The sequence below is a fragment of the Choloepus didactylus genome, chromosome 1, assembly GCF_015220235.1.
Source record: "Choloepus didactylus isolate mChoDid1 chromosome 1, mChoDid1.pri, whole genome shotgun sequence".
Classification (NCBI taxonomy): domain Eukaryota; kingdom Metazoa; phylum Chordata; class Mammalia; order Pilosa; family Megalonychidae; genus Choloepus; species Choloepus didactylus.
The window spans coordinates 248,387,558-248,397,910 of record NC_051307.1 but is presented as its reverse complement, the minus strand read 5'-3'; the positions used below and the strand labels follow the sequence as shown (position 1 = coordinate 248,397,910).

The 10,353-nt window shown below is 38.4% G+C and overlaps 1 non-coding gene across 1 annotated transcript; it reads right to left on the bottom strand.

Moving 5' to 3' along the window:
• Nucleotides 1-9,992: 9,992 nt before the first annotated feature.
• Nucleotides 9,993-10,099, bottom strand: LOC119510442. The gene has a single exon (XR_005211938.1). It is a non-coding gene; the product is annotated as a U6 spliceosomal RNA (small nuclear RNA).
• Nucleotides 10,100-10,353: the final 254 nt, after the last annotated feature.

Below are 10,353 nucleotides of genomic sequence, written 5' to 3'. Positions count from 1 at the left end.
CTATACCCCAGGGCTAGAAAGCAGCTTATTATCCAGGTCAAAGGTTGTTATTGAGGCAAGTGGCTTAGCCAAAGTAAGATGGATGCCGAGGAGGCATGCAAATTTTTGACAGTTATGACACTGGCTTCTTTCACTTAGCAACATACATATAAGGTTCTTCTATGTCTTTGTGTGGCTTGATAGCTCATTTATTTTTATCATTGAACAATATTCCCTTGTATGATATACCATGGTTTGTTTATCCATTCACTCATTGAAGGACATCTTGGTTGTTTCCAATTTTGGACAATTGTTAATATCAAATTCTTTTTTTATGTTTTTTTTATTAGAGAAGTTATAGGTTTACAGAAAATTCATGCAAAAAATGCAGAGTTTCCATATACCCCCCCATATACGCAATTTTCCCTATTATTAACACTTTGCGTTAGTGTGGTATCTTTGTTACAATTGATGAAACAATATTATTATAAGTGTCCTATTAACTATAGTCCATAGTTCACATTAGGGTTCACTGTTTGTGTTCCATAGTTTTATTTTTTTAACAAAATTTTATTCTGGTAACATACATAGAATCTAAAATTTCTTCTTTTAATCACATTCAAAAATATAACTCACTGGTGCTAATTACATTCACAATGTGGTGCTCCCATCACCACCATCCATTACCAAAACTGTTTCATCACTCGAAACAGAAAATCTATACCAATTAAGCATTAACTCCTCATTTCTTACCCCCACCCTGGCCGCTGATAACCTATATTCTAGTTTCAGACTATGAATTTGCTTTTCTTCTAATTATTTCATATCAGTTAGATCATACAATATTTGTTCTTTTGTGTCTGGCTTATTTCACTCAACACAATGTCTTCATGGTTCATCCATGTTGTCACATATATCAGAACTTCATTCCTTTTTAGAGTTAAATATAGTCCACTGTCTGTATATACCACATTTTGTTTAGCCATTCATTTTTGATGGACACTCAAGGTGCTTCCATCATTTGGCAATTGTGAATAATGCTGCTATGAACATCAGTGTGCAAATATCTGCATCCCTGCTTTCAATTCTTTTGGGTGTATTACTAGAAGTGAAATTTCCAAGTCATATGGTAATTGTTTTCATTTGCTAAAGCTGCCAAAATGCAATATACCAGAAATGAGTTGGCTTTTAAAATAGGGATTTATTAACTTATAAGCTTAGAGTTCTGAAGCTGTGAAAATGTCCAAATCAAGGCATCAAAAGGCGATGTTTTCTCCCCTAAGAATAGCTTCTGGCCGCTTCTCTCTGAGCTTCTCTGAGGCTGTTTTTGGTCTCTGTCTTTTATCCTCTTATAAAGAACTCCAGTAAGAGGATTAAGACCCACGCTGAATGAAGTGGGTCACATCTCAAGTTAAGATCCTACTTACCAAACAATAAGTTTATACCAATAGGATTGGATTAGCTTTAAGAACATGATCTTTACTAGAGGAACATACAGCTTCAAACCGTCACAGTAATTCTATACTTAACTTTCTGAGAAACCACCAAATGGTTTTCCACACCACTTTACATTCTCTCCAACGATGAACAGTGTTCCTTCTCCACATCCTCTCCAACACTTATTTTCCATTTTTAAAATAGTAGCCATTCTAGTGAGTATGAAATGGCATCTCATTGTGATTTTGATTTATATTTCCCTAATGGCTAATGATGTTGAGCATCTTTTCATATGCTTTTTGGCTATTTGTACCTCTTGTTTGGAAAAATGTCTATTGAAGTCTTATGTCCACTTTAAAAAAAATTGGGTTGCTTGTCTTTTTGTTGTTGGATTGTAGAATTTCTTTATATGTTCTGGATATTAAACACTTATCGGGTATATGGTTTCAAAATATCTTCTCCCTTGCTGTAGGTTTTCTTTCTACTTTCATGATGAAGTCCTTTGATGCAGAAAAGTTTTTAATTTTGATGGTTTCATTTATCTATTTTTTCTTTTGTTGCTTGTGCTTTTGGTATAAAGTCTAAAGTCTGAGAAACCATTGTCTAACACAATCCTGAAGATGCTTCTGTGTGTTTTCTTCTAGGAGTTTTATAGTTTTGGTTCCTATATTTAGGTCTTTGATCCAATTTGAGTTAGTTTTTGTGTATGGTGTGAGGTAGGGGTCCATGTTCATTCTTTTGCAGATGGATATCCAATTTTCCTGCAACATTTGTTGAAGAGGCTATTCTTTCCCTATTGAGCGGATTGCACCCTTGTCAAAAATCAATTGACTGTAGAAGTGGGGGTTTATTTCTGAGTTCTCAGTTTGATTCCATTTGTCTCTATGTCCTTTTGCCAGTACTATGCTGTTTTGATACTGTAGCTTTGTAATAAGTTTTAAAATCAGCAAGTGTGAGTCTCCAACTTTATTCTTCCTTTTCAAGATGGGTTTAGCTATTTGGTGCCTCTTGCCCTTCCAGATAGATTTGGTGATTGGCTTTTCCATTTCTGCAAAGAAGGCCATTGGGATTTTGATTGGGATTGTGTTGAATCTGTAAATCACTTTGGATAGCGTTGACTTCTTAATGATATTAAGTCTACCAATCCATGAGTGTGGAATATCTTTCCATTTATTTAGGTCTTCTTTAACTTCATTCAGTAATGATTTATAGTTTTCTGTGTACAAGTCTTGAACATACTTGGCTAAATTTACTTCTAGATATTTGGTTCTTTCAGTTGCTATTTTAAATGAAATTGTTTTCTCGATTTCTTTTTAGGTTGTTCATTGCTGATGTATAAAAACACTACTGATATTTGTGTATTGATCTTGTTCCTTGCCACTTTGCTGAATTTGGTTATTAGCTCTGGTAGCTTTCTTGTAAAGTCTTCCAGATTTTTATGTATATATAGGATCATGTCATCTGCAAAATATGATAGTTTTATTTCTTCCTTTCCAATTTGGGTGCCTTTTATTTCTTTCCCTTGCCTGATTGTTCTGGCTAGCCCCTCCAATGCAATGTTAAATAGCAATGATGATAGCAGGCAGCTTTGAATTGTTCCTGATCTGAGGGGGAAAACTTTCAGTCCTTCACCATTGAGTGTGATGTCAGCTGTGGGTTTTTCATATATGTCCTTTATCATCCTTTCTCATGTGGAGGAAATTTCCTTCTATTCCTTTTTTCTGAGTGTTTTTTATTAAGAAAGGGAGCTGATTTTATCAAATGCCTTTTCTATGTCAATTGGGATGATCATGTGTTTTTCTTTCATTCTGTTAATGTGGTGTATTACATTGATTGATTTTCTTATTTGAATCACTCTTGCATTCCTGTTGTAAATCCCACTTGATTATGGTGTATAATCCTTTTCATGTGCAGTTGGATTCAATTTTCTAGTATGTTGTTGAGGATTTTTAAAGCTATGTTCAGAAGGGATATTGGTCTGTAATTTTCTTTTCTTGTGGTATCTTTATCTGGCTTTGGAATTAAGGTGATGATGGCCTCATAGAATGAATTAGGAAAAATTCCCACTTATTCAATTTTTTTGGAAGAGTTTGAAATGGTTTAGTGTTAATTCTTCTTTGACTCTTTGGCAAGATTCACAAGTGAATCCATCTGGTCCTGGAATTTGTTTGATTACTGACTTCATCTCTTTACTCATTACTGGTTTGTTGAGATCTTCTATTTCTTCTTTAGTTTCTATGTTTCTAAGAACTTGTCCATTTCATCTAGGTCTAATTTATTGGCATACAATTGTTCATAATATCCTCAGTTGATAGTAATGTCCACTCTTTCATTTCTGGTATTTGTTATTTATGACTTCTTTCTTTTTTTCTTTGATGGTCTAGCTAAAGCTTTGTCAAGTTTATTGAACTTTTCAAGAATTAATTTTTGGTTTTGTTGATTGTCTCCATAGTTTTTCTTTTCTCTATTTTATTTATCTCTGCTCCAATCTTCATTATTTCCTTCCTTCCACTCACTTTGGGTTTGGTTTGCTTTTCTTGTTTTAGTTCTTTCAGATGTGAGGTTAGGTCAAACTTCCAGGAACAGTTGCAAAAACAATACAAACCCCATATACAGAACTCCAGCATACCCCAACCTCCCTCCCCCAATACCCCAGATCCACCAACTTTAACATCCTGTCACACAGTTTCTTTCTTTCTGTCCCTCCTTCTCTCTCTCCCTGTCTATCATCCATCATCTATTGCTCTGTCTTCTGAACATATGAGAGCAAGCTGCACACATCCTTGAACAAACAATATAATTCCCATATACATTTCCCATGAACAAGAACATTCTTTTATGCAACCCCAGTAAGCGCAGCTAAGAAGTTCAAGAAATTCAACATTGACACAAAGCTTACATTCTATATTTCCTTTTTTTTCTTATGTCCCATCTGCGTCCCTTTGAACCTCCTCTCCTCCATCCTCAGATCCCATCCAGGATCATCCTTGGCATTTAATTGTCATTATCTATTTAGACTGTCTTCCCCCACCCCCCCAATTGTGGAAACATATACAGCCTGAATCTTCCCATTCCAACCCCTTCCTAGCATTCCATTAGTGGGATTAATCACATTTAGAATGTTGCAATGCTGTCACCTTCCACCATCCATTACTAGAAATTTCCCTTCACCCCAAACAGAAACCCTATACTCATTTCTTAACTCCCCATTGCCCCTTTCCCCTCTTCTATTAACCCATACTCTACTTTTCATCTCTATGGTCATATTCTCTGATACTTTCTTTGTGTTTACTATGGGGCTTAAATTTAACCTCTTAAATCTATAACAATCTTGTTTTTCTTTGATACCAACTTAACTTCAATAGGACATGTAAACTATGTTCCTATACTCCTCCTTTCCCCCACCTTTATGTAGTTCTTGTCAAAAATTACATATTTTACATTGAGTCCAAAACCGCTGATTTATCATTATAGTTTATGTATTTTAGATCCTGTAGGAAGTAAATAGTGGAGTTACAAATCAAAAATACAATAGTATTGGTATTTGTATTTACCATGTGATCTTTACTGGAAATCTTTATTTCTTCATGTGGTTTTAGTCAATTGTTTACTGTCCCTTCCTTTCAGCCTACTCAATTCCCTTTAGCATTTCTTATAGGACTGATGTACTGGTGATGAAGTTCCTCATCTTTTGATTATCTGGGAATGTTTTCATCTCCCTCTCATTTTTACCCTCTAGTTGTTTGTGAATTTTCTAAGACTCTGATGGTTATTGACTTCTATTTGTATTCTATTATGGTCAGAGAATGTGCTTTGAATGTATTCAGTTTTTTTTTTTTTTTTTTTTAAATTTATTGAGGCTTGTTTTATGTCCCAGCATATGGTCTATTCTGGAGAAAGATCCGTGATCACTAGAGAAGAATGTGTATCCTGGTGATTTGGGATGTAATGTTCTATATATGTCTGTTAAATTTCTCTTTATCTCTCTCTTCTTTCTCTGTTTCTCTGTCAATAGAGCTCCCTTTAGTATCTGAAATAGGACAGATCTTTTATTAGCAAAATCTTTCAGCAGTTGTTTGTCTGTGAAAAATTTAAGTTCTCCCTCAAATTTGAAGGAGAGTTTTGCTGGATGAAGTATTCTTGGCTGGAAATTTTTCTCTTTCAGAATTTTAAATATGTCATGCCACTGCCTTCTCACCTCTATGGTGGCCGCTGAGTAGTCACTACTTAGTCTTAGGTTGTTTCCTTTGTATGTGGTGAATTGCTTTTCTCTTGCTGCTTTCAGAACTTGCTCCTTCTCTTCAGTATTGGACAGTCTGATCAGGATATGTCTTGGAGGGGTTTTATTTGGATTTATTCTATTTGGAGTTTGCTGGGCATTTATGCTTTGTGTATTTATATTGTGTAGAAGGTTTGGGAAGTTTTCCCCAACAATTTCTTTGAAAACTCTTTCTAGACCTTTGCCCTTCTCTTCCCCTTCTGGGACACCAGTGTGTCTTAAATTTGGACGTTTTATTTTATCTGTCATATCCCTGAGATCCATTTTGAATTTTTTGATTTTTTTCTGCATTCTTTCTTTCGTTGTATCATTTTCTGTTCTGTGGTCTTCTAGGACACTGAGACGTTGTTCAACTTCCTCTCATCTTGTATTATGAGTATCCAGAGTCTTTTTAATTTGGCCAACAGTTTCTTTTATTTCCATAAAATCTTCTATTTTTTTAATTTATTCTTTCAAGTTCTTCTTTATGCTCTTCTAGGGTCTTCTTTATGTCCTTTATATCCTGTGCCATACTCTCATTGTTTGACTTCAGTTCTTTGATTAATTGTGCCAAGTACCATGTCTCCTCTGATCTTTTGATTTGGGTGTTTGGGTTTGGGTTCTCCATATCATCTGGTTTTATCATATGCTTTAAGATTTTCTGTTGTTTTTGGCCTCTTGGCATTTGTTTTACTTGACAGGGTTCTTTCTGGATATAAAAAATACCGATCTCTAATTTTTCACATCTACAACTTGGTGGCATACACTTTCTCTAACTAACCAGCAGATGGCATCTGCAAGTCACCTATTCCCCTCAAGTCAGTTCTCCCCAGCTTTGTCTTTGTGGTGCGTAGGGATCTGGTTCTTGTGGGGTTCAATTGATGCACTAAGTTCAGGTGTGTTGTTGGTGCTGTCCGCCCTGAATGTGGGGCATGTGTCTGGGTGGTTAGGGAGGCAAGGCAGCTTTAATAATCAGACCTCCCAGGTATTCCCAGAGATTTAAGGCTGTTGCAAGAATCTAAGCCTTCATTTCAGTCTTGCCACAGATTGTCTCTGCCACTGACCCACAAGTCCTTGGTATTGGGGTAGCGTCCCTGGGATTTCCAAGTGGGCCCCCCTTCTCAGCCATGCTCTTCCAGGACCTCTGCTGAGGGAAGGCTGTGCCACGTCACAAGTGTGCACCGGCCGTGCAGGGAAGCCCTGGGCCGCCGGGCCGTGCAGGGGCATTCCCAGCCTACTTTAAAGATGGTTGAATGGGGCATGTTAATTTCCCCCTTTTCACACAGCTCTATCTTCCCAGCTCTGGGACAATTAGCTGTGGGTGCACCAAAGGCCACCGTCCATGGCTGATACTGTGGTGTGTGTGCAGTGCTGTAGGATACACTCCCTGTCACACTGGGGCCTCTTGTCACAGCTCTGGGCTGTGGGTCCAGCCCTGGGCAGGATTGTCTCCAGCCCACTGCGGAGATGGCTGCAAGCGGCATGGTTTCTTTCTCCTTTTGGCTCTCCCCTCTGCTCCCCTGGCCCTGAGGAAATCAGCAGTGGTCTATCCTCCACACCAGACATCGAGAGGTTGGCACAACCCGCTCCTGCCATGCTTCACTGGGTGGTTCTCACTGTTGTAACTGCAGCCACTCCTGGGTTTGTTTTTTTTTTTAAAAGAACTAGTCCATCTCCAAACACCAACCCATGGTTTCCCCACACTGCAGCGTGGCTACCAGACTTTCAGCTGGCTCACTCACTTGTTTCAGAACGCAGACTCCCAGTTTCACCAAATGCACGATCCCCATGGATTTAGCAGACCGTGTCCGGCTGTTGCATCGCTGGAACTGGTGTTCTGGGTCACTTTCTGGCTTTTATATAGTATTTTTCATGGAGGTGTTTTTTTGCCCTGTCTCACCTAGCTGCCATCTTAGGTTCTCCCCTTTCTTCTTTTTTAATGTAAGCACTTTAGAATCTATTTCCTAATTGATTTAAAGAGCTAAATTTCCTTATGAGTGCTCCCTCTGCTGCATCCCAAAAATTTTGGTATATTGTGTTCTCGTTTTCATTCATCTCAAGATATTTCCCAATTTCCCTTGTGCTTTCTTCTTTGCCCAATTGGTTGTTTAAAAGCATAGTGTTTAATTTCCACATATTTGTGAATTTTATAGTTCTTCCTCTGTCATTGATTTCTGGCTTCTTTTCATTGTGGTTAGAGAAGATACTTTGTATGATTTCTATCTTTTTAACTTTATGTGATCTAACATGATTTATTATAATGATCCATGTAGACTTGAAAACAATGTGTACTCTTACTGTTGTTGCAATATTGTTCAAATACTCTATTTCCTTATTGATATTCTTTCTAGATATTCTGCCCATTATTGAAAGTGGTGTATTGAAGTCTCCTTCTATTAATGTCCTTTCGATTATGTCAATGTTTCCTTCATATATTTTGAGGCTGTGTTGTTAGGTGCATATATCTTTATAATCATTATATCTTCTTGATGAATTGACCCTTTTATAAATATATAGTGCCCTTCTTTGTCCCATTTAGCAATTTTTGACCTACAGTCCATTTTGTCTGATATTAGTACAGCTACCCCAGCTCTCTTTTGGTTGCTATAATAGAATATATTTTCACTCCTTTCACTTTCAACCTACTTGTGCCTTTGAATTTAAGGCAAGTCTCTTGGAAGCAGTCTATCATTGGGTTCAAAGCCAGAGCTTTTCTCTTCAACCTCATCCTTTGGTTCTTTACAGCAGCTATGACCCAGAGGCCAAGATAAAAACACAATTCTGTGGTCTTGTTTCTAGAATGGTTTTGAGCCAAGAGAAGGGAGTTTCTGAATGACAAACTGAGAAGAATTTATGTACCCAGCTGCAGCCAAGTGGCAGACTTTTCAGCATTACTCTTACAACAAGACTCTGATGGGGACAGTTATTGTTGGAGGGTTCTTGCCTTCTCTTCCAGTCCCTGGCCCCCACCCAAAGAGCAAAAATTTTCCTTTTTATGCTCCTCCAGCCTGTCATCTTCAAACAATTTGTGTTGCACAACTGACCAGAAACTACTTTTTGAGCACAGCACCCCACCATATGTATATTTATATATAAACTACATACATATGCTAAAGTCAATCCATGTAATAAATATTGGCAAAGATTAATTTCTTTCATATTTATTGGATAGTTTACAAACCGAAAACCAGATATTTACATTGGCACCCACAGTTGGTACTGCCTGTCCTCATGTAAATATGTTTTGTCCTTGCTTCCCTATTTCTTGTCTTTGTCATGTGGGATCCAGAGTGTGGGTAAAGTGAGAGAGACTGGAGAAAAGGGGGAACACTTAGCAGAGAACTGGGAGGAGGGACTTGGAGAGAGGGCTGGGAGAGTTGGCTGTACAATGGAGGTTTCTGTGATGTGCAATGGTGGGAGTGCATGGTGTTTCTGAGAAGCTTCCTGGGTTATGAACCAGAGCCACTCAATGGTTCTTTGTTTGTGGATGGAGGTCAAGCTTGGATGTCCTTTTGAAGTACCTTTAGCTTCTGAGCTCTTCTGAATGCGACTCTCAGCAAAGATGGGGATGGGGTATTGTTCTAGTTTGTTAACGCTTCTGGAATGCAAAACATCAGAGATGGATTGGCTTTTATAAAAGGGGGTTTATTTGGTTACACAGTTATAGTCTTAAGGCCATAAAGTGTCCAAGGTAACACATCGACAATCGGGTACCTTCACTGGAGGATGGCCAACGGTGTCTGGAAAACCTCTGTTAGCTGGGAAGGCATGTGGCTGGCGTCTGCTCCAAAGTTCTGGTTTCAAAATGGCTTTTTCCCAGGATGTTCCTCTCTAGGCTGCAGTTCCTCAAAAGCGTCACACTCTTGGTTGCACTTGGGTTGTTTGTCCTCTCTTAGTTTCTCTGGATCAAGAGTCTGCTTTCAACAGCCATCTTCAAACTGTCTCTCATCTGCAGCTACTCTCTCAGCTTCTGTGCATTCTTCAAAGTGTCCCTCTTGGCTGTAGCTCCTCTTCAAAATGTCACTCTCAGCTACACTGAGTTCCTTCTGTTTATCAGCTCATTTATATGGCTTCAGTGATTTAATTTAGAGCCACACTGATAGGGCGGGGTAACACCTCCATGGAAATTATCCAGTCAGAGTCATCACCCATGTTGAGTGGGGCGCATTTCCATGCAAACAACCTAAACCAAACGTTCCAACTTAATCCTCACTAATATGTCTGCCCCACAAGCTTGCATCAAAGAATATGGCTTTTTCTGGGGGACATAATACATTCAAACCAGCACAGGTATGTTTTGGCTTTTTTTTTTTTTTTCCTTAATATGGAATGCTTCATGAATTTGCATGTCACCCTTGCGCAGGGGCCATGCCCATCTTCTCTGTATTGCTCCAACTCCAGTACATGTGCTGCCGAAGCAAGAACTGTTTTGGCCTTTTAAATAGTATAAGGGGAAAAATAATAAGTGATGGTTTAAGGCAGGTGTCTTAACGTCATCATTATTGAAATTTAGACCTGGATGATTCTTTGTTGTGAGGGGCTGTTCTGTGCATTGTAGGATGTTTAGCAGCATCCCTGGCCTCTATCCCCACCCTCAGTTGTGACACCAGAAATGTCCCAGACATTTCCAGTTCCCTGGGGATAAAATCTCCCTGGTTGAGAACTACTGGTTTAAGAAA